The sequence below is a fragment of the Pleurodeles waltl genome, chromosome 10 (genome assembly GCF_031143425.1).
Source record: "Pleurodeles waltl isolate 20211129_DDA chromosome 10, aPleWal1.hap1.20221129, whole genome shotgun sequence".
Lineage (NCBI taxonomy): Eukaryota > Metazoa > Chordata > Amphibia > Caudata > Salamandridae > Pleurodeles > Pleurodeles waltl.
The window spans coordinates 743,488,061-743,505,449 of NC_090449.1; the positions used below are offsets into that span (position 1 = coordinate 743,488,061).

General features: G+C 41.9%; 1 protein-coding gene across 5 annotated transcripts in view; it reads left to right on the forward strand.

Annotated features, from left to right (window-relative positions):
* Positions 1-17,389, forward strand: part of MPP7 (MAGUK p55 scaffold protein 7) — a 1,064,688-nt gene that overhangs the window by 278,349 nt on the left and 768,950 nt on the right. The window lies entirely within an intron of this gene.

Sequence of the window (17,389 nt, forward strand, 5' to 3'; positions counted from 1 at the left end):
TTATTGCTAAAATTGGGAAGTAATAACTACGGACTCGTGGGTCCTAGCCATTATCCAACATGGTTATTGCATAGAATTCCTACAATTACCACCAAATGTGCCTCCAAAAGCACACAACATGTCCAAACAGCACTTGGATCTATTACAACTAGAAGTCCAAGCGTTGTTACAAAAAGAGGCAATAGAACTGGTACCCAACCATCAAAAAGGAACAGGTGTTTATTCCCTGTATTTTCTAATACCAAAAAAGGACAAAACATTGAGACCCATCTTAGATCTCAGAACACTAAATCTTTACATCAAATCAGATCACTTTCACATGGTAACACTTCAAGACGTGATTCCCTTGCTCAAACAACAAGACTACATGTCAACATTAGACCTCAAGGATGCTTACTTCCATATACCCATACATCCTTCACACAGGAAATACTTAAGGTTTCTAATCCAAGGAGTACATTACCAATTCAAAGTGTTACCATTCGGGATAACAGCACCAAGGGTATTTACAAAAATGCCTTGTAGTAGTAGCCGCACATATCAGAAGACAGCACATACACTTATTCCCGTTTCTAGACGATTGGCTAATAAAAACCAACACTCAGAAACAGTGACTTCAACACACAAAATACGTCATAGAAACCCTTCACAAGCTAGGGTTCTCAATAAACTACCTAAAATCACACTTACAACCGTGTCAAATACAACAATACTTGGGAGCAACAATCAACACAGAAAAAGGGATAGCCACTCCAAGTCCACAAAGGGTACAAGCATTCCAAAAAGTAATACAAAGCATGCACCCAAACCAACAGTATCAAATAAAGTTGGTGATGAAACTCCTAGGCATGATGTCTTCATGCATAACCATTGTCCCAAACGCAAGATTACACATGTGGCCCTTACAGCAGTGCCTAGCGACACAATGGACACAAGCACAGGGTCAACTTCAAGATCTAGTGTTGTTAGACCGCCAAACACACACCTCGCTTCAATGGTGGAATCCTATAAATTTAAACCAAGGGTGGCCTTTCCAGGACCCAGTGCCTCAATACGTGATCACAACAGATGCTTCCTTGGTAGGGTGGGGAGCACACCTCAACCAACACAGCATCCAGGGACAATGGGACACTCAACAAAAACAACTTCATATAAATCAACTAGAACTACTAGCAGTGTTTCTAGCATTGAAAGCATTTCAACCGATAATAGCCCACAAACACATTCTTGTCAAAACAGACAACATGACAACAATGTATTACCTAAACAAACAGGGAGGGACACACTAATCACAGCTGTGTCTCTTAGCACAAAAGGTTTGTCATTGGGCGATTCACATTTGCCTAATAGCACAGTACATCCCAGGAATTCAAAACCAGTTGGCCGACAATCTCAGTCAAGATAACCAACAGACCCACGAATGAGAAATTCATCCCCAGATACTGCAAATCTACTTCCAAAACTGGGGAACACCGCAAATAGACCTATTTGCAACAAAAGCAAATTCAAAATGCCAAGACTTCGCATCCAGGTACCCACACCCTCAATCCAAGGGCAATGCGTTATAGATGAGTTGGTCAGGGATATTTGCTTACGCATTTCCCCCTCTCCCACTCCTTCCGTATCTAGTAAACAAATTGAGTCAAAACAAACTAATACTAGTAGCACCAACTTGGGCTCGCCAACCATGGTACACAACACTACTAGACCGGTCAGTAGTACCTCATGTCAAACTACCGACCAGACCTGTTAACTCAACACAAACAACAGATCAGACACCCAAATCCAGCATCGCTCAATCTAGCAATCTGGCTCCTGAAGTCTTAGAATTTGGACATCTACACCTTACACAAGAATGTATGGAGGTCATTAAACAAGCTAGGAAACCTACTTCAAGACATTGCTACGCAAATAAATGGAAAAGATTTGTTTATTACTGTCCTAATAATCAAATTCAACCACTACATGTGTCAACAAAAAACATTGTAAGCTACTTATTACACTTAAAAAAATCTAAGCTAGCTTTTTCATCCATCAAGATACATCTCACAGCAATTTCTGCCTACCTGCAAATTACACATTCAACATCACTCTTTAAAATCCCAGTCATAAAAGCATTTATGGAGGGTCTAAAAAGAATCATTCCCCCAAGGACACAACCAGTGCCTTCATGGAATCTCAATATTGTGTTAACACGACTCATGGGTCCACCATTTGAACCCATGCACTCTTGTGAAATGCAGTACTTAACATGGAAAGTAGCCTTCCTAATAGCTATAACATCTCTTAGAAGAGTAAGTGAAATGCAAGTATTTACCATACAGGAACCCTTTATACAAATACACAAGCATAAAGGGGTTCTACGCACAAATCCCAAATTTTTACCAAAAGTTATATCACCGTTCCACTTAAATCAAACTGTGGAACTACCAGTATTTTTTCCACAACCAGACTCTGTAGCTGAAAGAGCATTACATACATTTGACATCAAAAGGGCACTAATGTATTACATTTATAGAACCAAACAATTTCGCAAAACAAAACAATTGTTTGTAGCTTTTCAAAAACCTCATGCAGGAAATCCAATATCCAAACAAGGCATTGCCATATGCATAGTTAAGTGTATTCAAACCTGCTATGTTAAAGCAAAGAGAGAACTGCCTATTACACCAAAGGCACACTCCACTAGAAAGAAAGGCGCCACCATGGTCTTTCTAGGAAATATACCAATGACAGAAATCTGTAAGGCAGCCACATGGTCTACGCCTCATACATTCACAAAACATTACTGTGTGGATGTGTTAACAAGCCACAGTAGGACAGGCAGTATTACGAACATTATTTCGAACAACTTCAACTCCTACAGGCTAAACCACCGCTTTTGGGGAGATAACTGCTTACTAATCTATGCACAGCATGTGTATCTGCAGCTACACATGCCATCGAACGGAAAATGTCACTTACCCAGTGTACATCTGTTCGTGGCATGAGACGCTGCAGATTCACATGCGCCTTCCCCGGGAGCCTGTAGCCGTTATAAGTTGATAACAATAAACTTGTACATTTGTAAATTTGTAAATATATATATCACTTTTAGACACATTATGTACATACATACTTACTCCATTGCATGGGCACTATTACTATATACACAACTCCTACCTCACCCTCTGCGGGGAAAACAATCTAAGATGGAGTCGACGCCCATGCGCAATGGAGCCGAAAGGGGAGGAGTCCCTCGATCTTGTGACTCGAAAAGACTTCTTCGAAGAAAAACAACTTGTAACACTCCGAGCCCAACACTAGATGGCAGGATAATGCACAGCATGTGAATCTGCAGCGTCTCATGCCACGAACAGATGTACACTGCGTAAGTGACATTTTCCATATATATATATATATATATATATATATATATATATATACACACACACACATACATACACACATACATACACACATGAATACACACATATATGTACATACATATACATATTTAAACCATGAGTAAATATACATTAGTTGAACAGGTTTAAGAGGATGTGTGTAGTTTGTTACTACATAGTAGCCATACATATTTTCTAAAGAACTATATATAACTAGAATATACACATAATCAGATAAGAATATGTATCAACATAGGCATATGCAGTCCATAGCTGTTTGAATATGGTGGTTATGAAGGAAAGAGCCAACTCTTGAGTAGTTTTCTGAAGACAAGATTGTTATCTGTGGCTCTTATAGTTGAGGGTAATGAATTCCATAGTTTGGCTGCTTGAATGGAGAAGGATGTACCACCTACAGTCTTTTTCTTGTATGGTGTTTTTTTAAGGTGGGGTGCCAATCTTGAGCAGAGGTTTCTTTTTTTAATGTATTTGGATATTTTGTTTCTGATAAAAAGCGGTCCTGTAGAGTCTTCAAGGTGATGAATCTTGTTCGTACTAATTTGTCCACTTAGGCATTCATAACTTGGAGTCCATGGTGATTCCAAGGTTTTTAACTTCCTTGGTTAATTGAGGAGGTGGTCCGAGATCGTCAGGCCAGGCGCGCACAGTAGGTCATCATTTTTCCAGTCACCACATATGAGTATTTCTGTTTTGGAGGCATTTAGCTTGAGATGGCTTTAACTCATCCACTGATCAACGGCTCTGAGGCAACTGAAGATTAGTGAGTTTTCAATGTTTTTGGGGCATTCTAATTTAAGTAGTATTTGTGTGTCATCTGCATAGTTGTAGCATGTGAGATTAAAATCATTGATCAGTTCTGGTAATGATATCATGTAGATATTGAAAAGCAAAGGTGAGATGATTGATCCTTGGAGGACCCTTTCTTTTGTGAGGTAGGATTTGGACGAGAAGGGGGGAGAATAGATTATATTAATTCTTTTTTTAAGGTAGGATGTAATCCAGTTGAGAGACGTCCCTTCTATGCCGGCTTTGTGGAGTCTTTGAATTGGGGTATCATGGCCAAACCCTTCCTCCTTCCTCCTTCCCTCTCCTTCCTCCTCCCCCTCCTACCTTCTGTCTCCTTCCTCCTCCCTCCTCTATATTTTCTCTTTCCATTATATATATTTTTGATTTTTTTAGTCATCCTTGTGTATTCTAAACTATGACTACGGGTAGGTTATGGTAGTTCAAAGCCAATACTAAAATTTATTTTCCCCAGAAAAAATGATAGTCATGTAATGTACATTAAAACTGAAAAGGGTTCTATATAGAAGTACATTTGTCGAAAAGCATCCATGCTCTTATATAAAAAATATGTCTGATGTTCAATGTGTTTTTGAGCTACATTTGATATTGTAATCGTATGGTTGCCACGTTTGTGACTACGTTTTTATGGGCGAGCGCAAAGTGCTCCGTCCATTCTGTAATCTATTTGGGCTTCAAACCACGTCCATGTCACGTCAGTCACTTACATTGGTTTGTGGGCTTGCCTTTTAAAATCCGCTTGCTTTCATTTGTGAAAGGCATGCATACGTCATGTCTTTTCCTGTGTTTATCCCACCTACACAGCACCTGTAAACTACTAAAAACATACAAGGTTCGATGTTTTCAGCCTGGGGTCCGGACTACTTTATTTTCCACGCAGCGCTATCGCGCTGCATTTTCCATAGTGCGATCGTGCTGCATTTCTTTTCTTTACAACGCTTATAACTCTACCTCGAGCAAATGCGAGACCCGTTGCATTGAAAATGCTTGTTACTCCAGTATTGGAACTTTCATAGATTCACATGCTTGAATCCTTCCCCGTCGTCGAGATGGGAGCCCCGGTACATCAAAACAGCTATACATACAGGCTACTGCAATGAAAAAAAGGCCTAAAGGCTTTCACTTTAGTAGCCCATCGTTATCACATTGGCTGGGCCTTGCATTGGTCCTTTTTGCTCAATCAGGCTTCACCTCCCTCTAGAACCCTCCTGAGAGGAGCTCCCTTCCATCAGATTTTCTACCGCATGTCATGCTAGGGAGTCTCCATCTGCTCAGTCAACACTTCAGAGAAGTTCATTTTGCTACTTTGCCTCAGAAAAAGGATTTCCTACAGCAAGTAAGGTGTCTTCTTCTTACTTTACTTAAGGGAACTCTATTTTGAGGAGAATCCACCATGTCTGATAAAGAGAAGAAAAGCCTTTTCAGAGCTTGTAAGACCTGTGGGAATAAAAGGCTCCACTTTTAGGACCCACACAAGGACTGCATTTATTGCCTCTACCCTGACCATGTAGCCAAAGACTGCAAAGTTTGCAGGACCTTTTCTAACAAAACCCTCAAAGACAGAGATGGTAGGCTACTAGTTTGGCTCCAGAAGTTGAAGTCCAGATCTAATCCAGTGTCTGGTTCTGACAGTGAGGAATCTACAACTTCCTCCAGAAGACTACAGAAAAGAGGCAGATCTCCTCAACCCCACTCTGAAGATCTTCCAAAAAAAGGCTCACAAAAAGACGAAACGGGTGTCCTCTAAAGCTGGAAGTCCTTCCAGTTCTCCTCACAGGAGTTCTGTTTCTCATAAAAGACACTCTAAAGAAAGATCTGTCTCCTTGGAGCGCAGCAAAAGTGCCTTTTCTGAGCCTCCAATGCCACCTCCTGTGGTGAAATGTTTTTAAGAGGCCATCTGAAAAATCTACGACGATCACACCGTCGACGGCGGTGTCTAAAGGTGTCTGTACAGCTTCGTCGTTGACTGCTACAACTTCTACAGTCCCTACAGCGGCGTCTTCCTCATAGACGTCCTCGTGGTCGGCGTTTATGGTTGCCTCCCCCATCGCCTCTACTTCATCGATGCTACCGCCAGTGAGACCGTCGACGTTGACTCTGCCATCGTCGTTTTCCTCGTCAACGAGAATTTCTCCACCGATGTCTCCGTCGGCGCTCCCGTCGACGATGCCGTCAGTGATGCCATCGACGATACCGTCGACGAGGGTTAAAGCACATAAGAAGTCTGGTTTCCTTTCGCCATTGGTGACATCTCCAAGTAGGGTTTCAGCCTTGGTACCTACGCATTTACTGGAGCAAGAGGACTCAGATGATGAGGGACCATTCGGGGTTGCTCATAGCCCATCAGAACTACACGTCAAGTGCCAGGATCTAGAGGAAGACACCCAGCATGATCCGCACTCTTACTACCCTCAGGCACACCAGTATCCTTATCAGGAGCAGATGGTTTCTTTGCCAGGATCACTCATAGCTGATCTGCAACTCATGTTGGATGACTACAGAAGGCAGTTTCCACCAGGTGGCTTGGAAGTTCAGCAGCCTTCTGTTGCGCCCTCTGTGCCTTCTACTCTGGTCCATCCAGGAATCCAACCATCTCATGTACCGCCACAGACACCAATTTCCATCCCTACGCAGGATTTGTCCTCTTCTGATGATGATGATGACAGAGAGGAGGGAAAATTACCGGATGCAATAACAGAGTGGGATGACTATCGAATTCCTACCCCATCCTCGCCCTCTCCGGTTCCTGTGGATTCCCCTCCTGGTGACATCGGCGGTTTCCACAACCTGCTTGAAAGAGCTGCGAAAAGGTTGGAGTTGCCCATGCCCACGAAGCAGATGGACTGCTTTTTGTATGATTTTAAGGAGCCATTTCAGAAGAGTGTAAAATCTATGCCGATTGTGGACTATATCTGGAATGAGGGCATTAAAGTTATGAAGAACCCGGCCACGGTCACCCCGGTTCTACCTCGCCTTGACAAAAAGTATAAGGCGTCTGAAGACTTTCCAGCCTGCCTCACGGTCCATCCCAGACCCGACTCAGTTATTGCCCAGTCAGCACAGCGCAGATCTAGGAACCCTTCAGCACCAATCTCTGTCCCACCGGACAAGGAGGGTAAAAGATTAGACAATATAGGAAAACGCTTCTCCTTAATGGCTTCGCTTATTATAAGGGTTTCTAACTCTCTAGCTATCATAGGCAGATATGATAGACAGCCATGGGCTGACATTGCGCCCTATTTGGATCAACTGCCAAAACAAAATCCTTGACCTCCCTTTTGATGGTGAAGCCCTTTTCAGGAAGCACATTGATGATGCGCGTCAGTCAATCAAGACAGACACTGACACGGCCAGATCCCTTGGCACCCTGCAGTTTAAAAGACAGCCTTTTCGAGGAGCTAGAGGCCGGGGCTACTCATCGTCTACACCAGGTTTTCAGCAGTATAGATACCCCTCTGTCTCTACGGCATCCCTTTCCTTTCGTCCTCCGTTCCAAAAGAAAATGCCTCCACAGGCAGCTTATTCAAGAGCTTCCCAGAGAGGAAATGCCGGAAGACAAACAAAAGATACAGGCCGTAGACAATGACTTGCTATTGTCTCCGGCTTTGAACCTTCCCTTGGGCTCAAGACTAGGGGGAAGGATTTCCCTCTACTTCAACAATTGGCAGAAGATAACATCAGACCAATGGGTCCTAAATCTCATCCAGTTTGGCCATACCCTGGAGTTCTTGCACTACCCTCCTACGAAGCCTCCCCTTTCTCGAAAGGTGAAGCACTTGCATCTGCTCAAGCAGGTGGTAGAGTCCATGCTTCTCAAGGGAGCTATAGAAAGGGTTCCACATCAGGAGAGAGGAAAGGGTTACTACTCCTGATTCTTCTTAGTTCGAAAGAAGCAGAAAAGTTGGCGTCCAATTCTAGACCTCAGGGATCTCAACACTTATCTAAAAAAAATAATAATCATTCCGTATGATCACCCTATCAGACATTCTGTCCCTTCTAAATTCGGGGGATTACATAGCCACCCTCGATTTGCAGGATGCATATTTCCATATCTCTATTCATCCCTCCCACAGAAGGTATCTCAGATTTGCAGTAGCTGGAGACCATTTCCAGTTCAAAGTCTTGCCCTTCGGCCTGAAATCGGCCCCCAGGATCTTCACCGAGTGCTTGGCTCTGGTGGCAGCTTTCCTCAGAAGACAGAACTATCAAGTCTTCCCGTATCTGGACGATTGGCTGGTCCAAACCAGATCCAGATCTCAGGCGCAGAAGTCCAAGAGAGCTTGTATCAAGCTGTTCACGAGCCTGGGCCTAACGGTCAATCACGAAAAGTCAGCAATCCAGCCCTTAAAGAGAGAACTTTTCCAGGGGCAGTACTGGACACTTCACCAACAATGCAGCCCCTACAGATGACAGACTGAGAAAGCTCATCTTCCTCACGAAGCGTTTACAAAAAAGAAAGTACGTTTCAGTTCGCCTCTTCAAGTCCCTGTTAGGGATGATGTCCTCCTGCATTCCTCTGGGTGCCTTTCTGTTGTTTAAGAATGAGGCCCCTACAGGAGCAGTTAGATCTTCAATGGACACAGTCCATGGGGTCTTTCCACGATATCATCAGGATAACAAAGCCCATGACACCTTCTCTAGCTTGGTGGACTCAGGAGTCTCACTTAGCGAAGGGGCTTTCTTTTCTTCCCCCAACAAGCACCTTGGGTGATAACAACTATAGATGCTTCTCTCAAGGGATGGGGTGCTTTCCTCCAGAGCCTACAAGTCAGAGGCAAATGGAAGCCACATCTGAAAGTCTTTCACATCAATTACCTCGCATTGAAGGCTGTTCGACTGGCGCTTTGCGCTTTTCTCCCAAAAATAAGAGGTTCCTCAGTTCTCATCCGGACGGACAACACAGCGACAATGCATTATAACAACAAGCAGGGAGGAACCAGGTCTCTGTTCTTATTGAGAGAATCTCCGCGCATTTGGGAATGGTCTATCAGCCACAAAGTAAACCTTCAAGCGGAACATGTCCCAGGCGTACAGAACATCATTGCGGATTTCCTGAGCAGATCACAGTCATCCAACCACAAATGGGAATTGGACCAAGGTGTCTTGAATCAAGTCTTCCCCCTTTGGGGGAAACTGAGTCTGGATCTCTTCGCCACCCCGCAGAATGTGAAATGCCTTTTCTTTTCAATTTGGGATCCACATCGGGGCTCTTTGGGGAATGCGTTTTCCATGGCATGATCAGGAATTTACACGTACGCTTTTCCTCCCATTCTCCTGATTCCAAGAGTTCTGGCGAAGATCAAGATCGAACGCTGCAAGCTCCTTCTGATTGCACCGGCGTGGCCTTGTCAGATTTGGTATACGGAACTCCTTCACCTCTCGCAGAGCCGCAGCATCCCTCTACCAGTCATGCCCTCCCTGCTTTCGATGAACGAGGGCCAAGTTCTCCACCCGGATCCGGCTTCACTTCACTTGACAGCCAGGCCCCTGAGCACCATGAGTTTGCACATCTAGATATACCTTCGGATTGCAGAGCCATCCTTGCCAGAGCTGTAGCTGAGAGTACCAACAAATGTTATCGTCTAAAGTGGAAGAGATTTTGCTCTTGGTGTGTTCAGGTTCAAGTGCATCCCTTTTCTTCATCACCGCAGCAGATACTACCTTATCTTCTACTCCTGGCCAGATCAGGTTTGGCGATTTCTTCGATTAAGGTCCACCTGGCAGCGATTTCCCGTTATAGGCGTACGGAGAACGTGCCTCCTCTGTGGTCTGTGGAGCGAGAGTCATAAAACTGTTTCTTAAGGGTCTATTCATGTCCTTTCCTCCGGTACGGCCTCCACCGCCATCATGGCACCTTAATTTGGTCTTGTCTCAATTAATGAAACCACCGTTTGAGCCAATCCACAAAGTGGACATGAAGTTCCTATCCTGGAAAGTCTCTCTTCTTCTCGCTCTCACCTCAGCTAGAAGAGTAAGCGAAATACAAGCATTCACTATCCAGGATCCTTTCTTACAATTGAAAAGGGATAGAGTAATTTTGCGAACAAATCAAAAATTCATACCTCGGGTCCCGTCCGATTTTTCATAAAAACCAACCGGTGATACTGAAAACATACTTTCCTAATCCATCGACTCCAGCAGAGCAGGCTCTACATTCTTTGGATGTTCAGAGGTGCTGAAGTTTTATCTGGACAGAACTAAACAGTTTAGGCAATCTAACCAACTTTTTGTGGCTTCAGTGCTTCACGTAAGGGACAAGCATTATCTAAACAAGGAATTGCATGGTGGATAGCCTCTGCTATTAACTATGGTCATACAGCGGCAGGTAAACCTTTGCAGAGTCCAGCGCGTGCACATTCTACAAGAAAAATGGCTGCATCCATGGCACTTTTTGCAGGAGTGCCCATTCAGGACATCTGCAGGGCAGCCACGTGGAAGTCTGTGCATACTCAGCAAGGTGATATGGCGGTAGGACAAGCGGTTTTGCGACATCTCTTCCATTATTGGTGAGCTGTTCTTTATTCCTTTTTTCCCGCCAGCCCAGTTTAATTTGCGCACATTGCATAGATTTGTTTCTTCCTTTACGGCTCTCATATTCCTTGTTTTACCTGTTTAGGGTAACGTTCTATTAACTTATATATTGTTTATTGGATATGCTATTCTTTCCTACGTAATCTTTTCTTTAAAGATTTTACTGATATATGTATATTCCAAGGTGTATAGATATAGTTTTTATATATATATATATATATATATATATATACATATATATATATCTATCAATAAGTATACATATGGATTAATGCTATACAACGTGCTTCATTACTGCTTGCTATTCTGATTCAAGCATGTGAATCTATGAAAGTTCCAATACTGGAGTAAGAAAATAAGGGCCATATGTATGAACACTTTTTCCCATAGACACGGAATGGGTAAAAACCTTTGCTACATCTGGCCCTAAGTTACTTACCTGTAACTGTAGTTCTCCAGTATTGGAATGTTTCATAGATTCACATGCGACCCTCCCTCCTCCCCTGGGAAGCTCACCTTTTCCTGTCTTCTTCAGATACTGTTACACTCGTTCTTTAGAAAATCTGAGGGAAGGGAGCTCCTCTCGGCAGGGTTCTAGAGGGAGGGGAAGCCTGATTGGCTGGGCCTTGCTTTGGTCCTTTTTGCTCATAGTGATAAGGATGGGCTGCTAAAGTGAAAGCCTTGAGGCCTTTTTTCATTGCAGTACCCTGTATGTATAGCTGTTTTGATGTACCGGGGGCTCCCAATCCGACGACTGGGAAGGATTCAAGCATGTGGATCTATGAAAGATTCCAATACAGGAGAACTACAGTTACAGGTAAGTAACTTATTTTCTTTCTTTTTGTGTCTTAGACTTGAAATAAAAAAATCACATCAGCTTGCAATCACCAGAATTATACATCTTGTCAATTCTTCTTTACTATGCTTTTCATCCAGTTAGGTTAATTAGGTCTTGTAAATCCCTTTCTGTTGTGGACCAGTGTGAGTGGTGCATCATTTGATTGTGGTATTGTTGCGTTACCACTCTATAATGCTACTTCCTGCACCTGCAAATAGCCTACTCTTTCACTTGAGGAAGAATCAATAGAACTATGTCTTACTACTGGCTATTCCCTGCCTTCTTAGAAAATCTCTTTCAAGTCTGAAATTACATTTTTATTTTGTTTTCTGAACAAAGCTTTGAAGAAGGAGCAGATAGGGAAGTTTTATCTAAGGTATTCAAGGTTCTAAACCATGGAATGCCTTACAAATGCTGTTTACAATTGAGCAAAGGTTTGTGCATAACTGAATAGGTTTCTCCTCTGCCTCAGTTATGACAAGAAAAGAAACGTATTACTCTCCCTCAAACAACTCTGTATCCATAGTCTTACTGCTTATGACTCTCATCCTATCCTGGTTGACAGACATTTGAGAATGGTCTCATGTCATGGTTTTTGTGGGAGATGGAGGGTTTTTAGTGGGCCACTTGCTACCAAGGCTTTGCCATCATTTCAGTAGATCAAGGTATTGCTCTTGAGCAGTGGCATGAACACCCCTTAGCAGCTGTGGATGATGCATCCTGTTTTGTACAGATGTAGTGTTTGTTCTCAATTCATACTCAACTTTTGAGGTGGCTTCAGAGCTGCCAGTAGTACTTTACAAAAGTCTCAAAAAAATTGGTGTATTAGTAGCATATTTATCTCCTGTAATGCCCTTAATGTAGTATTGCCAGTGGTTTTGACCCAGAAGCTCGAGTGTTACAAAACACAGCTGCTTTGCCATGATGTCTAGATGAAACAACCACATACATCTTCTACACATCTGGCCTCTATGTTGCAAGAGGTAAACTTGTAACTCCATGGTGGTGGTCTGTAATCTCCTTCCTCATCCAACACCTGAATATCATAATGAACAAAACGCTTACTAGATATCTGGCAGATCCTTCTAGCAGGCAGGTAGTTTCTTGATGTATATGTTTGGTCAAACATTTTTGTGGTGAGCACACATTTTCTAGGGACCAATTTGGTTTACTATTTTTAGAGTAACTGGAAGACTAAGCTTTTCGAGATTCCATATTTTGCATATTGCCTGTGCTGCTTGTGTACAAGTGTTACTTAGGTTAGGTGGGGTCGCTGACTATAGTGAAATGCAATTTAATTTGCTCTCATGTCTTGTGCCTGCTTTCATGGGCATGTGCTAGAGCTCAAGTTGGGGGGGGGCTGCAGGGCCCTTGTTACTCCAGTGATATATACACAGAATCTTTGTATGCCTTAATTCTTGGGGTGAGTATGTAGATGGACCTATCTTCCTTGGTAGTTACCCGGAAACATATTGCTTCAGCGAGGTACCGCTGTCTAGCTGCTTTATCTCTCTATTGCTGCTAGACCAACGTGAGGTCAAAATCAAGACTTTGTCTGGTCCCATATCCTACAATAAGAGATTATTTTTATTATTTTTTATTTACAGTTTGCAATAGGACCCAGTCGACTGTCATTTAGTCTCAGTATACTGTAATGGGACTGCTCCTTGGGCGGTCAAAGAGATTGTTTTTGTTGTGGTGAAAGATTGGAGTATTTAGACCATATCCTGTACTAAGGCCCGACATTTGATCTCATGGAAAGACATTGGGATAAACGTATATAATGAAGAGAAAAAAAACGATGTCCAGTGATGCTGAGATGTGGTTCTACTGTACTTTTGTGGGGTGAACCAGCAGCTGGGTGGGTTTTATGTGATAATTATTTACTTTGTGATCAAAATTTAGTCCAATAACCAGTGCTGGTGTGACCAAAAGCATGTGCATTGGGTAATAGTTAATAAGACTTAGGCCCTCGTTATGAGCAGCCCATTGGCATATTTATTGCATAGGATAAAATCCGACTCTAGTTGAAAATTATTAGGTGCTATAAATCCCACCCAGTTATAAGTTTTGTTGGAATAACATACATATTTCAGTACTTACTGCCTCAAATTCTGCATGGTCCAGTAAACACAGGGCATTTCCCTGATAAATATCAGCAGGTTATGTTGTGGCCATCTGTAAAGCGCTTGGCTACCCCATAGGGTTACCTGGCGCTACACCAAAATAGGTATCATCTATTGCAACTACTTTAGAATAGCCCTGTATTGAGCTTTTTTCGAAACATCATTAATGATGAACAGTTTCTGAGGGAGTCTGGAAGCCTGTGCCATAATTTTGGCCCTAGGTATGCAAAGGATTGGCCTCCCATGAATGTGCCTTTTCCTACAGGGACCGCACATAAAGATTGTACAGTGGACCATAATATCCTCAAAGGTTGATATGCTATAATCATTTCTTGTATGTACTTTTGGCTCATCCCATCTGTAGCTTTATGCACATAGCATAGGGTTTTTAATTGAATTCTTTTCTCTATGGGTAGCCAATGGAACTCCCGTAGCAGAGGTTTTTTGGCAGCCTAAACAACATCCTGGCTCCTGAATTCTGGACCACTTGGAGCTGTTTAATGGCTGCTTTGTCTGCTCCGAGATATAGAGCATTCCCATAATCCAACCTAGAGGTTACTAAAACCTGAATCACTGGTCTTTGGGCGTACATTGGGAGCAGCCAGATGATTTTTTGAAGCCATTTTAAAGCGGCAAAGCACGTAGCTGCTAGCTTAGTTGTCTGCACCATCAAAGACAGCTTATCGTCCACAATGATTTCAAGAATTTGTGACTTGGGTACAGTCATAGGAAAAGGACCCTGACTTTCAGGCCAATGTTGATGGCTCCACATAGTGGGGTTTCTTACTTAATGCAAGGACCTCTGGCTTCCCTCCATTGTGGCTAAGTGAATCCACTTTTCACTCTTCAGTTCGTCTTAGTCCAAAGTTCAAGGTCTTTGAGTTGTCTCTGTTCAGACGGCAGAGAAAAGATTATTGGAATGTCATGGGCATATGAAAATAACATGAGACCACAGCTTTCTACTAAGTCTGTTAATGGATGAACATAGATATTGAGTTGTACCTGACTTGGGTATGATCCTTGGGGAAATCCTGATATGAGAGGGTGTTGCTTGGACACGGCCAATGTTGAGAACACTTGGAATGACTGGTCTTGTAGGACCACAATTTACTACTCCACACAATCCAATCTCTGGTCAACCCCTCAAATGCAGTTGCCAAATGGTTCAAACCTCTCCTTGTGGGATGCATTGAAAATGTGTGACTGGGAGAATTCCCCTCTTCAACAGAAAGACACATATCGATTCCCCTCTATCCCTCCTAACTTTAATATCTAAAACCTGTAAAGGAAATACTAAGCTGCCTTCATCTCCAATTCCACTTCTGTGCAGATGACACACAGATATACCTTAGTCATAGGGCATCCCACCCAGTTTACCAAGGCCTTATAAGCATTAAACCATGGATAGGTGGTAATAGCTCTAAAAGAAATAGGTCAGAACTCTAGTCTTGGTTCTGGGCACAGCACACAAACTTAAAATATTAATACCCTTTATTTGCCACCTTATTTTTTGGCATTAACTTCCCCATAAATCAAAAGCACAAGACCTTTGAGGTTTGTGGGTTGCAAAGTTATACCTAAACCTTCAATTGGAAGCAAATGTGGAAACCTTCCTCAAAAAAATTAAACTGCTAAGATAACCCTCTGCCCTAAATTTCACCCATTGATAGTGATGGGGGGGGGGGATGATCAACTCCTGACCTGACGTTTGGTATGTTTTGTACCATTGGCTACCCAAGACCAAATCAAAAGGCTCCAGAAGGTGCAGAACGTAGTTGGGAGATTCATCTTTGGCCTGTAAGAATACAAACCATTAGCAGCCCAACTAAAATGCCTGTGAGGACACAATTATATTCAAAAATCTGTCTCAGAAACAAATGCATCAAAGGCACAACTCCCAAACACTTTGGCAAATATATCAACTTATATACTCCTACATGAAACTTATGCTCAGGTGAAATCCAGGTCACTCGCACAACCAAATACAAACACAGAAGTGACATTGGTTCTTTGTGGCTTCTCCCAAATCGGGAACAACCTGCTCAGAAAAATCCACCACTCCCAAGAACTGATGCAGTTGAGATCAATTCCCACCTATCTTAACCCCCGTGTCCTACCCCACTCTCATTGTAGCATACAGTTGTTTTTTTTAGTTGCATACATTACTCATTTACATCATGCCTCACCACTAGGATGCACTTTAAGACTCTGATATACCCACAGGACATGGTCACTCCTATCTCATCCCCACCCAGTCATGGTACCTCAATTCCATATACCCCTCTATACAGTTTGTATATCAGTGCGACCTGCTCTACGTAAATGTGAGGTGTATAACCTGAAATTTGTATTTTCACCCTGAGACCTTTATCCTGTGTATCCCTGCATTTTTTTCTACTCTGAACAACATACTAATATGGTGTGCATTATGACAACAGTGACTTTAACATCCTTCCATCTTGTCTTGCCAAAGTCAAACATAATAAACAATAAGTTTTTGCTTCTCCTTGCTTCAACACCTAGAAGCACTTCAGTTGTTTGCTGTGCTATAAAAAAGTAAAATTGACGTATACATTTTTGTTTTTAGGTTTGCTAGAGTCCGAAGTTACTTTTTGTTCCATAAGATTGTGGACGCAATATTAAATTACTTTGGAGAAAATATTTAGGTAGTTCAAATTAAAAGAAATGAAAGACAATTGAAACCAACATGATTTGTATAGTCTGGTCCACCTAAGGAAAGAAGTAAAGCATTTCTGACCTTAATAATGGTTTATTTTTAGTGTCTCTTAAGCTCAAAGTAATGTGATCTGTAATCTTATTACAAAAGTAAAAATAGATATTTGCTTTTCAGGTATTCCACTGAAAACTTGAATTCTCAAACATAATCATGCTAAATCAGTTATTCAAGTATAAGACTTCAGTTTTGTAGGGAGTTAATTTACAGCTAGATATTTTGCTAATTCAGTAAACATTTATTAAAAAATAAAAAGGATTTTTGGAAGGTACTCGTGAAGAAGAACATAGCTGTAAAGCATTGGGAGTGTTGTACCTACAAGTGAAGGGGCTCTAAAGGCAAAGCAAAATGTATAGACAAAAGTCAAACTTTCCTAGTAGTGCAGCAAAGCTTAAAATCCGACAAACACATTATTAAAAAAACTCGATCTTTAGGGTTATTATGCAGGGTCAATTTAATTTTTAGATGTAGAGCCAAATCAATACGAAAGTCAAGTCTTAACCCATGTGGCAGTAACTCTATGCATAATGTCAAAAACAGTTTTTTAATGCCTCCACTATTTTTAATCTGTATATTATTAAGGTAAGGAATGTACGATTCAAATCGTGAGGCCACTGTTTTTTCAAAATGTTAATAATTATTATTTATAAGTGATATCTTAAAAGTATATAAGCAATCTTAAAGTCTGACAGGAAAAGTGTAGTTATTCAAGCTCCCAACATTGTTCTTTTTGCTTACCTGAAATAATTAAAATACCTGAGTACTCGAAGTATAGAGCTTAGTAACTTAAAGAAGGTTTCTATAATGGTCCATTAAGTCATGGAACTATAACTTTTTCAGCAGGTTGATACCTGTATATATTTATTGCTGAGAATGAACATTCTCTGGTCTCTTCAGTTCATTATAAGTTGTTGCTTTGGATGTGCCGTCATTCAAGATAGTTTCAAAC